General features: G+C 36.1%; 1 protein-coding gene across 1 annotated transcript in view; it reads left to right on the forward strand.

Annotated features, from left to right (window-relative positions):
• The window catches only part of METTL15 (methyltransferase 15, mitochondrial 12S rRNA N4-cytidine), a 400,694-nt gene that overhangs the window by 374,689 nt on the left and 13,418 nt on the right, over positions 1–12,587 (forward strand). The gene's annotated exons all lie outside the window — the stretch shown is intronic.

Consider the following 12,587-nt stretch of genomic DNA (forward strand, 5'->3'; position numbering starts at 1 on the left):
GGCAGGCTATCTAACTGTGGTCTTTTTAGATAGACTTGCTCAAATAAGGGTACCCTAGATATAAGCATCAGGACCCTCAGACAATAATGCCCTATTTCTGGATCTCTTTTAGACCATGTTCTATTTGCCTATTTTACTTGGTTTCTAATTTTTGAAGTTCCTCAGCCTTCTTCTGACATGCCATTACAATGCGGTGTTTATTCTTAACTTCTCTTTAATTAAAGTCAGTTTGGAGTGTTGACTTTAACCTTGGGACCTCTTTAGGATAGAATAATCACTATTTATAGTTAATGCATGTTTTTTTTTTTTTTTTTTTTTTTTTTTTTTTTTTTTTTTTTTTTTTTTTTTGAGACAGAGTTTCGCCCTTGTTACCCAGGCTGGAGTGCAATGGCGCGATCTCGGCTCACCGCAACCTCCGCCTCCTGGGTTCAGGCAATGCTCCTGCCTCAGCCTCCTGAGTAGCTGGGATTACAGGCACGTGCCACCATGCCCAGCTAACTTTTTGCACTTTTAGTAGAGACGGGGTTTCACCATGTTGACCAGGATGGTCTCGATCTCTCGACCTCGTGATCCACCCGCCTCGGCCTCCCAAAGTGCTAGGATTACAGGCTTGAGCCACCGCGCCCGGCTTAATGCATGTTTTATTCTTGCTATGGCCAGGCATTTTAGTAGATGTTTTAAATTCATAATTTTATTTCATTCACACTACAACATCACGATGTAGGTATTATTATTATCCCTATTTTACAGCTGAGGAAGCTTGCATGATTAGTAAGTGGTAAAGCTAGACCTTAAACTCAGGTCATCCTATGTGGGTAAACTGTGCTTTGCCATTTGGCTCTTCACAGCATTGCTGCAGTAAAATAAACCCAGATCCTGTGTATGTGACTGGCTGAGCTTGTCCCTGGGAGGACACAGTGAAAGACTTCTATACAACTGCAATATACTGAATGCCATTAATAACATGGAAAAGTGGATAAAGGTGATGATTTGGAGATTGTACCAGGACTTCCCTTGTTTTGTGCTATGAGAGGAATGGTTTGGGATGAAGTCCTATATTTTTGCATGGAAGTATTAAGTCATTCATTCGTTTATTTAATTCAATACATATTTTTAAAATCTTCTAGTATGGGCTAGATGCTAGAATTGCAGAAAAAGGTATAATACAGTATTTGCCTTTGTAAGGCTGAAAACCTAGTGAAATAAATAAGTATGGGAATACATAAATATAATTTAATTCTTACAGATTTAAAGACTTCTTTTCATCTTAGTCAAGAATGCAGCTCTATGAAGACTGAAAATAGGTATTCGTGTAAAATATAAGGTCAATATATCTATTTAGAGTGAAGTCTAAAACTGATATGTGTATATGAGCAGCGTTATTAGTCAGGATAATCCAGAAAGACCAAACTGATAGGATGTGTGTACACAGTATATAGAAATAGATTTATTTGAAGGAATTGGCTGGCATAATTGTGGATGCTGGCAAGTGCAAAATCTGCAAAATGGCTCAGCTGGGTGGAGACCCAAAAAAAGAGCTGACTCTATAGTTCAAGTCCAAAGGCTGCTTTCTGCAGCATTTCCTCTTGCCTGGGGGAGGTTAGTCTTTTGTTCTCTCCATGCCTTCAGCTGATTGGAGGAAACCCACCAGCATCACAGAGGGTAACTTACTTTATTCAAAGTCCACCAATGTAAATACTAGTCTCATCCAAAAACACCCTCACAGAAAAATCCCAGAATAATGTATCTGGGTGCCACATATCTGACACTATGGCCCAATCAAGTTGACACATAAAATCCACCATCACAAGAAGGCAGAAGGAGCCTCAGGAACCAACACAATTAGGTAAAACTGAGCTGTGGAGACTACATGACCCTCTCATTTCTTCATAATTGGTTAGAAAGACAGAACCAGTTGCCAGTCCTCCAATTCAGCAGAGTAAACATGAGTCATGAGATCAGGAGGAAAGTCCTAGGCTACCACATTGAATTTTATTTTTTGCTTGCTTTCCACCATCCTCACCCTTTCTCACTAGGATAGTCCACACTCTTCTGTAATGGTAGTTGGTCATTATCTCTTGTTGAATAATCCTTAGATATGTGTCTGTCAAAGAATAACTTGCTATTGTAAGGGTTTGCTAGACTAGGTCTAGATCAAGAACCAAATTATTATTTATTCATCCACTTTTACATTTTTTATTTATTTATTCAACACATTTGCAAAAATAATAATATCAAGATCTTTGCTAGGTTCAGAAAATTAGCAACTTTGCTAGGGATACAACTTTGAATACAATGGATGTGGTTCTTGCATTTATGGAGTATACTGATTTAGAGGCCAGAAGGATAATAAACCAATAGTTGTTTAAATAATTACTTTATTGTAATTGCAATAAGTGGCATGAAAAAAAGGATAGGGTACAATGAGAGGATATAACTGTTAAAATAGCAAGCACTGAGAGCTATTCCCTTGTGCTCTTGGGCACATAAGTAATCTGTATTTCCATCCCAAATGCAAATACATTTTCAGTTGCATATGGCAATATAATTGAATTATAGTCAATAAAATGTGAGCAAAAATAATATATGCCATTTCACAGTCTAGCCTATAAAATTCTCCCTTACACAATATTCTGTGTTCTTTTTGCTTTGACTTGAAACATATGAACATGATGGCCCTTGAATCTATGTGTTAAAAATGGCAAAACCACACATTGGAAACAGATTGGTTCTCTGAAACACCACACAGAAATCACCTACCAAACACCAGCATTGGACTATTACATGTGGAAAATAAATTTATGTTGGTAGCCACTCTGATGCTGATACTTGCTCATTGTGAAGCTAGAATTGCTATAACTTATGTAGAAACTAATTCTGAAGTTATGATTCAACATAAACTCAAAGCGAGGTACTATCTACATATAACAAACATTTAAAATAGGTGACACTGACCTATTGGTAATATGTTAGGCGTCCAGAAAACTATTAACGGTTGGATAAATGGAGGCCCATGCTATGAATTTGACCAAATATTTGGTAAAGTTATTGGCTATGATAACTTGAAGGCAGGAAATGGGCTTACTGAGCCTGTGGTTTCACTTATTAATTGAAGGGTGATTTTGTATCCCAGAACACATATGACAATGTATGGAGACATTTTTGTTAGTCATGACTAAGGTGGGGTGGTGCTATAAGCACAGAGTGGGTAGAGGCCAGGGAGGCTGATAAACATCCCACAAGGCACAGGATACACCCCTAAAACACTTAATTATCCTATCTAACATGTCAGTGGTCTTGGGGTTGATAAATTATTTTCTGGGGGATACAGCTGGGAAGATTCAGAATAATTATAAATTGGTTTTCATTTCCACCTTTTACCAAGAAGTTACTGGAAAAATAAAGCTAAATCCAGAAATAACTGGACAGTTGGCAAACAGTAAGAGAATACTGAAAATTTTTGATCCTTTAAAAAGTCCCACTTCAAGACTGTGAACCATAATAGATGAAATCTAAAGAGGTTTTGAGTAACAGTGACTCATTTAGACAGAGCTCTGGAAATGCAGATTAGGTTAAAGGTGTGTGGCCTTCCCACCCAAGTCTAAGATATCACTGGTCTCAAGATATCATCTATTCATTTGAAAGACATTCCCTTGTTTTTTGTTTAATGAATTTACTATTTTTAGGAAATGTTTAAGCAGATGCAGATTTTTAAAAAATAAAATAAAATTTTCTCAGCTCTTTTAAAATATACCTACCTATTTTCTGAGGAGACATTTTCACTTGGTTGAATGATGTTTAATCCAGCTTTGCAAATAGCTATTCACCCAGAATATGGCTGATGGTCTGTGGAAGTATCAAGAAATACTTTGATTACATAATACATTATGTTTTGGCTCATAGTTTTTCTTTTAAGACACTTTGGGTAAAGAAAGTAGCACAGAGTTGAATCCACCCACCTTATTACTAAGTGGCTCTGTTATCTTGAGTTAGCTAACTGGCTTTTCTGAGTTTGTTAGCTACTTTGTAATGTGACATTAATTTTATCATTGCCTCACTTAATTATTCATTCATAATTTAATAAACAAATAGGCATTGAGTACCCCCTGCATGCCAGGCACTGTACTAGATGCTGGTGACTCAGTGGATTTCAAAACCAACCACAGTCAGTATCCTTGTGGAGCATTAATACAGTGAGAAGACAGGTATTTATCAAAGAACTATAAAAATAAGTGCAAAATTGCAACTTGACTGTCTCCTAGAGGAAGGAGACATGGTGCTTTGAAAGCATATCATAGAGGGGTTTGACCTAATCAAGGAGATATTTGAAGGTTTCCCCAGGGAAATGATAATTGAATGGAGATCTGACAAAAGGAGTAGGTGCTAACTAGGACTGGGAGGATTAAAAACAAGGCAACAGATATGAAATAAGCTACTATTTTCTTACTATCATTACTATTGTTTAATAGAGACTGACTTAGCATTTTCATCTCATTGGTGAAGTGACACTGTGTCTTATGATAATTCCAGGTCTGGCATTATTTTGTAATTCCTTGTCTGGAATAAATCTTTTCAAACTTGAAGTTGATATACCCCAAAATTCTGACTGTCAAAGTAATTGCCAACTGTAGCACCCATGGGAAGATGATTATTTTACATTTTTCTTAATTTTGTACCTATTTCTCAATCTCTACCGATATTAAATAACTTTTATATCAACTGTATTTCCCATGTTAAACCTGAATTATGAAATCTTTCTGTATCTTATCTAATGTCTTGAAAAGAAAGTTAATTCTTTTCAGCTTAATCTTACCCAGTTCAAAGCTCTTGTAATAATGTATTTTATTTTTGAAGGCTTCCAACCAGTAATCTGCATACTTCAAAAAGGGACCATCTAAGCCCAATAGGCACCATTCAGCAACAAACCAGCCGACTCCCTAATACTAAGCAATTATGTAAGGACTGTCCAAACATAATAAAACAGCATTTCTCCCTCAGGGAAGGACTTAAAGGAACAGTCACCTATTTCATATAACATTGCTGCTTTCCCATCTGAACCAAGACTAAGTCAGCATGATTGGTTAAGCTCTTCTTACTGAGAACAAACTGAACCCAGATGTGAATTGGGGAAGGCAGGCCAATTTTGCTTTTGGTCTTGGCAGTGCCAACGGTCCAATTTTTTCAAAGCTTTGCAGTACTTGGCACTTTGGGCCATGCTGTAAAGATCAGGCTTATGAATGTTTATTAGTCATTCTCTGATCACTACTTTGCCATGATTTTCCAAATGGACAAAAACCTTAAATTGTATTTTTTCCTTCCTTTAGTGTAGTACTTGTGGTACATGTGTTTGTATTACATAGATACTAAATATTGAAAGCTAGATTTCAGATCACTTTATGTTGGCTTAACTGAACCCTCTTTAAAATAGAGAAAATATTGAGACTTAATTGGTGAGCCATTCTGAAGCAGAAACACTGTAATGCATCTTTTAATCTAATTTTGAAATGTATGAACAAAAACGCCCCTGTAAAGAAACAAAATGGCATGAGGCAAATGTTTGACATATAATAGTAATATAACTGGAATGAGGTAGAATCCTTACCTCAGATCTAATGGCTTAAATTTAGCAATTACTAGGATCCATGAATGGAGTGGGTTTGTAATCCTAAAATATTAAGGAAAGATGAAGACATAGGTGGAAATCTGCTTGTGTTGTGAAGAGAAAGACATTAAGATCAATAAACAGCACTTAGTTGAAACCACTAATGAGGTATACAACATGTCTCAGAAATCACAAGTTTATTTTGCTTTTGTGAGAAGTCGGAATAACTTGTGGCTGAGGCTGTCAACACACTAGACCGCAGCCTTGTGGCAGCCTCTGGTTTTTCTAGTGCTTAAGAAGTGTCAGGTTCCAGGAGAAGGGCAGAAGCTCTGTCATCTGAAGCACGCAGTTCATCAGCTTCATACTGGAAAACAACTTGAGATGTATCATCTTAAAACACAAAGGATGTAACTTTATGAAAATCGATTTCTTGTTATTCTTCCATACTCTCCATACTCCCACGTTTTACAGAAAAATGTGCCCTTTTGTGAAGCCAGTACTTTGAAAATGTGGAACACAGAAATTCACCCTGATCTCTCCCCTTTTCCCCTGCTTCTTTCGTGAATTGATGAATATACTTGTCCAGATTTTATTGGTGTGTTTAGCGGTGGGTGGGAAGGTAAGAGTGTGGGAGGAGAGGAAATAAAATGAAATAAAAAATTGATTTGTATTGCTCTGTTTGGCATTTAGTGAAGACTTGATTAAGTCCTGGGGGTTCTTTCACTTCTCCAGCTCCTCAAATTGCCATATCCTTAGCTCTATACTTGGAACAATATGAGCGCCCTCTGGTGGACAAAATGTCATTTAAAATTTTTGTGTGTATTGACTGAACATGGTAAGTATGGAGAAAATAAGTCTTCTGTTTCAAATGTCCTCTTTGAACTTCTGAAATCCATAAAAAATTAGTTTCTGATGTTCAAGGGTGATGACAGCAGAAAATAGTTCCATAAAATGGGATATAAGGCAAGCTGGGGCAGCTACTCCTGGTCCTATTTGCCACCAAAGTAGTGTCTTGGAACTGTACATAATTTGGAAGCTGAAGAGGAACTCGAATGTCTAGGAGGAAGGCCAATAACTCTACTTTTTGGCCATCTATGCAAAGATCAGAAATGCTCTCATTAAGAAGGAGACATTAATGAAACAACATAAGCACAGGCAAAGCCTCTAAACATTTATGACTGTTGGCATTTGGTGGTTAAAATTCTTTAGGAAAAAGAAGGGATGGGAACCGTAAGTGTCGTATAACCTATTACATGCCCAAATAATGCAAAAGACATAAAACAATGCAGGCCTTTGTGGTAAAGACTTATAAAACATGTTTTCTCATTTATTCAGATTCTATCTTCTCTGTTGGAGAATGACGAATGCAGACTGTCTAGTTATTTTAATTTTTCTTCAATTTTTGACTTATTAAAAGGTTAGCAATCTGATTTAAATTACCAAATTGACAAAGCTCTGAAATTATGGGCAGGTGTGTGCTGACAAATGTATAACAACTGTTTCCAAAAAAGAAAGCCCTGCTTGGTGATACTTGCCAATTTCCATGGTGTAAATAATATCATCATGGTTGATTTAAAGCTACCAATGTAAAATCACTGACCACATCGTTCAAAAGACATGCACACAATTGACTCTCAGAAACCACTACAAGGCAGTTCTAGAATACCACTAAATAAGAGACTTTTTTTTTCCTGTAACTTTCATAGTTTGGACCATGAAGATATATTATTTTTGTAATAATCAACAAAAAACTCAAATAAAAGTTATTTTAAAAATTGACCCCAACTGAAGAAATTATTTCTAACAAAAATTGTTTAATATACTCTACGATGTTTTAAAACTTATTATGTCTCTCATAAAAACTCTGTAACGTAGATAAAATAGATATACATACTGCTTCTTGACAGGGAAGGAATATGAAATCTAAGGGGGTTTAAGCAACTTATAGAACTAGTTCTATAATTGTAGTTTTTTAAAGCTGTTTATTTATTTCCCTGTTTTACATACTAAATGGCAAATTCAAAACTGAAATTGCTGGTTTCTAAACCACATTTGTAGTTTTCATTCAACTGTGGTATTCACTCTTCTTTAAATAGAAAAGGATTATCTGAAGCTATCTCTTCAGGAAACTTGTGATATTATAAAGCAATGGATTATTATATAATCCTGTGCCATCACTGCTAGACTCCAAAAGGATGACAGAACCCACCATCCATCCCAGGTCTCATGGACCTAGAAAACAAGATGAGAATCTGATTATATTTTCTACACTATCTTTTCCTTTTTGTCATGCTTTTATTGTTTCAACTAATTGTGATAAAATCCTTGATAACTCATTTCTGCCAATCATCCTCATATCCTTGAACTTAAGAAACTCATGTGCCTAGTTCGAGTATCTTCAAGACCACCCCAAACCAATGAACCATGTGAAAACCAGAAGTTTAGAACAATGAAGGAGAACATATTTGTGAATCAAGAATATCTTTATTAGAATATTGCTTCAGATACTTACTGGGTGACTTTCTGCAAGTCACTGAATCTCTCTGATCTTGTTTCCTCTTCTGTAAATAATAATGCTTACCTCACAGTAAAGTTGAGTACACTAAGTTAGATGGTATTGATTAAATGCTTATTAAAATAACTGACATATTGTGAACACTTGAAAATGATAGTAGTACTAGTAATACTATTTCACAATTAAATTAGTTTTTATTAAATCAAAATTTAGTAATAATTGAAATGGTTAGCTTTGTTCCAGTATTGCACAATATTAGTTTCTAGGTAAACAGATAATCAAATAACAAATAGAGACAGAGAATCCTGCGTATCTTTTTAACACCAATAAACCAATTTATATTATGAACAATCTAAGTATTTTCATATGCTCTCTATGTATATTAGCATTCATTTACCCATTTCTATGGCTATTTTCATTCTTTTATAGATGAAAATACCACATTAGGTAAATGGAGCACTGCCTCCATGGAGATGAAGCTCTTTTAGAAAACGTTATTTATTTTGCTCCTGTAGCCCATGTCAAATATATTATTGCATGTCTTTCTCCCAGTTAACTCCACCTAATTGATTAAACCGTTGGCTTTTGGCGGATTACTTTCTGTTCCTTATGTTAATGAGATCAGCAACCAATCTTGATCAAGGTGTATATTTTAAGAAGTGAATACCAAGAAAGCAAAGCAAGGGACCATTTTTATTCCATAGCTATATCAGGGATTGTGTTTGTCCCTGAATTTGAAAATTTTGTTAGAATTCAATTATTTCTGTGCCTTAAAAATGATGATAATTTTTCTTTTTTTTTTCTTTTTTTTTATTGCATTTTAGGTTTTGGGGTACATGTGAAGAACATGCAAGATTGTTGCATAGGTACACACATGGCAGTGTGGTTTGCTGCCTTCCGTCCCCTCACCTGTATCTGTCATTTCTCCCTATGCTATCTCTTCCCACCTCCCCACCCCCGTCCCTCCCCCTTTTCCCCGCAACGGACCCCAGTGTGTAGTGCTCCCCTCCCTGTGTCCATGTGTTCTCATTGTTCAACACCCGCCTATGAGTGAGAATATGCGGTGTTTGATTTTCTGCTCTTGTGTCAGTTTGCTGAGAATGATGGTTTCCAGGTTCATCCACGTCCCTACAAAGGACGTGAACTCAACGTTTTTGATGGCTGCGTAATATTCCATGGTGTATATGTACCACATTTTCCCTATCCAGTCTATCATCGTTGGGCATTTGGGTTGGTTCCAGGTCTTTGCTATCGTAAACAGTGCTGCAATGAACATTCATGTGCACGTGTCCTTGTAGTAGAATGATTTATAATCCTTTGGCTATATACCCAGTAATGGGATTGCTGGGTCAAATGGGATTTCTATTTTTAGGTCCTTGAGGAATCGCCACACTGTCTTCCACAATGGTTGAATTAATTTACATTCCCACTAACAGTGTAATAGTGTTCCTATTTCTCCACATCCTCTCCAGCATCTGTTTTTATTTTTCTTATTATGGAAGTAATTCAAATTTACTATATAGAACTTGAAAACTTCTCCAGAAAAGCACAAGTGATTATAAATCACTCATAATCCAGAGAAAAGAATCATCCACATATTTTCTATTTATGTGTGTATGCATGGTGTGAGTACATGTGTATGTCTATGGGTATAAACATGTATATAAAAGCTTTTGTTTTAACCTAATAATATGTAAAGTTCATTTCTTCATGTCTTTCAATATTCCTTCGTGATTTCCTTCTTAGTGATGGTATGCCAGTGTCTAGTGGGGAGATACCATGATTTATTTGGCTAACTTGAGTTAAACATTTAAAGTATTTCCCGTTTTTACTATTTAAAAATGATGAGATTTATATCCTTGTTCTTGATTATGAGTTTGTGCTTGGTTTTAAATTTATGACTTAGAGGTAGAAGTATGCAGAGCTGCCCCAATCTCCTGATGTCTTCTCTCAGGCACAGGGTTCAGATCTTACAACTATGCTGCTGTTGAATTTGGCGACTTAAAAGGTTGCTTGGCACGTCCTTTCCCCAAGAGCCAACAGCAAGAAAGGTAAAAGAATAAGCGTTGCTTTGAGAGCTGGCTCCTTTGTTGTAACCAGAGTGTATCTTACAGGGAAGAACAATACCACAAAATAGGGTTTACTTTATTCCTTGCTAATTATTTTCCTGTCAGCGTCCTTGAAGAAATCCACTTCTTTTCCTTTCTTAGTGATGGGGTCCCCTGCAGGAAGCAAACCTGCTCACATGGATGAGAAGGGCATAGTCAAGGCAGCCCTACCAGGAATAGAAAACCCAAACCAGGAGCTACAAAGCAAAATCGTTCTTCCCACAATGCCCCTCCAATGCCTACTACAGACAAAGCTTAACAATGGTAAGCAAAGGCAACATTTAAAAGCCTAGGTACATCTTTTGCAGAACAGTCAATGATTAATTTAGAGCTGAGGTGATACATAGATACCTAGAACAATCAGTTGCCGTGTATACAACTGGGCACACAAAAAAAGCATTGCAAGTACAAAATTCTAATACATTTTTTCTCAAGTGTCTTGATTAAAACCCCTTTAAGGAGACATTCAGTGATGTGATATTGTGATATAAATAACACTGTCTTCAACAAAATCCATGCAGAAAACATGACTGTATTGTATTTATGTATATGTGTGTATGTGTGTGTTTGTATATATATATGTATGTATGTATGTATGTATATATATATATATATACATATATTTCTTATAGTACCTTTCTCAATGTGCTCATGCCAGTCTATCCGCAGTGAAATTATTCAATGCAAGTCTTATTCACATGATGCTTCAGCTAAAGAATCTTAATTGATTATTGCCTTGTAGACATATCTAAGTCTGACTGAATTTTACCAATCATGTGATCAACAAGCCTGGTGTCTGTCAACAAAGATTGTGGCTTCACACTTAATTGTATTTCTAATATCAAAGAATAGAGTAACATAATGGAGCAAGGAACAGGATTAGTTAGAAGCACAAAACCATTAAAAGAAGTATAGCCATCATGGACAAAAACACTTTTAGGAAAAGCTTAAAGGTCTCTCAGTTCTGAGCTGTAACCATCTACTAGTATTAAAAGGGCCATCACATAATAAGCTGCAAGTTTTCCACTTGTCCTTTATAGTAGAACAAGAAAACTTTATATTAAATGGACAAATTGTAAATACTTTAGCCTACTCAACTCTGCTGTTACACCTCACAGGCAGCCACTGACACCATGTAAACAGGTGGGTGTAACTGTGCCCCCGTAGACCCTAATTAGTTTGCTATAGGTTGTTGAGTCCTGCTTTTTAGGTAAATGATACTATACAACTGTGTTAGTCTTCTTGTTGGGGAGAGGGTTCTTATCTTTTCCTTGCCAACGAAGGAGCATGCCAACTCGTTCATTGATTTTTGAACAGAGGTCAGCATCCTTTTTCAGTAGAGGGTCAGGTGCTAAATGTTTTATCACTGTGAGCCTCCTATTGTGTCTGTCACTTTTTCTTTTCCTTCTCCTCCATCTTCTTCCTTACAACTCTTAAAAAATACAAAGTACTTTCTCAGCTTTCAGACCTTATAAGACAAGCCATGATCCATAGTTCTGTAACCTCTGATCTAGAAGAGTGGTTTCAAAACTTTTTTAATGTTAAATACTAGAGATTTGGGCAGCACATTTCAAGGGATGAAAGTGAACCTATAGTTTTTTTTTTTTTGTTTCTTTTCAGCTGAATTTGTTTACTGCCCTGACCTTACTCTCTTACATATTTATATTTCAAGGCTTTCTCATGCTCCAATAAACACCACATTTTTCTTTGGTCCCAGCTTGACAATATGTATCTTTTGTCTTTTACTCCTTGCAAATTATATGCCATCCTATATAGTACATTGTGTGAGCTGATTAGCTTAGCATTTTGTTGTCGTTGCCTTAAAAGTATTTATTTTCTGTTTTTTAAAAAACCTTTTTGTGTATTGAAAAAGTTTGGTAGCATGACTTTGAACAGTCTGCAGTATATGCCTTTTTTCCCCCTATTAGGGTGTGGCCGTATTTGAACTATGTGAGCTACTTACACATGTTGCCTTTACTGTCTGTTTGTGTGGGATAAATTGTACTTCCAGGCAATATTTAACAGAGCATAGAAAAGAAAAGTTCTGGAAGTTGTATGTATGCCTTTCTAACTACATTAGTTTGGAAAGAGGATTGAGGGCTATTTAGAAGCTCTTGTGATACTAGACTCAAACCACATTCTCCTTCAATGCAAAGAATTCTTTTTTCTTGTGTCAGATTGAGTGTTAAGAGGCAAATGAAAACTAAACAAGAATTCACAAGGTAAGAATTTCTATTACCACTTGACTTCATACTGTCAGTGCACACCTGGAACAACTCACCATCTCCCTCTCTTTATTCATTCTTCATATACGAGATTGCAATTAAAATCCTCTAGTTTACTATGATGATTAAATAAGATA

This window comes from Saimiri boliviensis, chromosome 6 (assembly GCF_048565385.1).
Source record: "Saimiri boliviensis isolate mSaiBol1 chromosome 6, mSaiBol1.pri, whole genome shotgun sequence".
NCBI lineage: Eukaryota > Metazoa > Chordata > Mammalia > Primates > Cebidae > Saimiri > Saimiri boliviensis.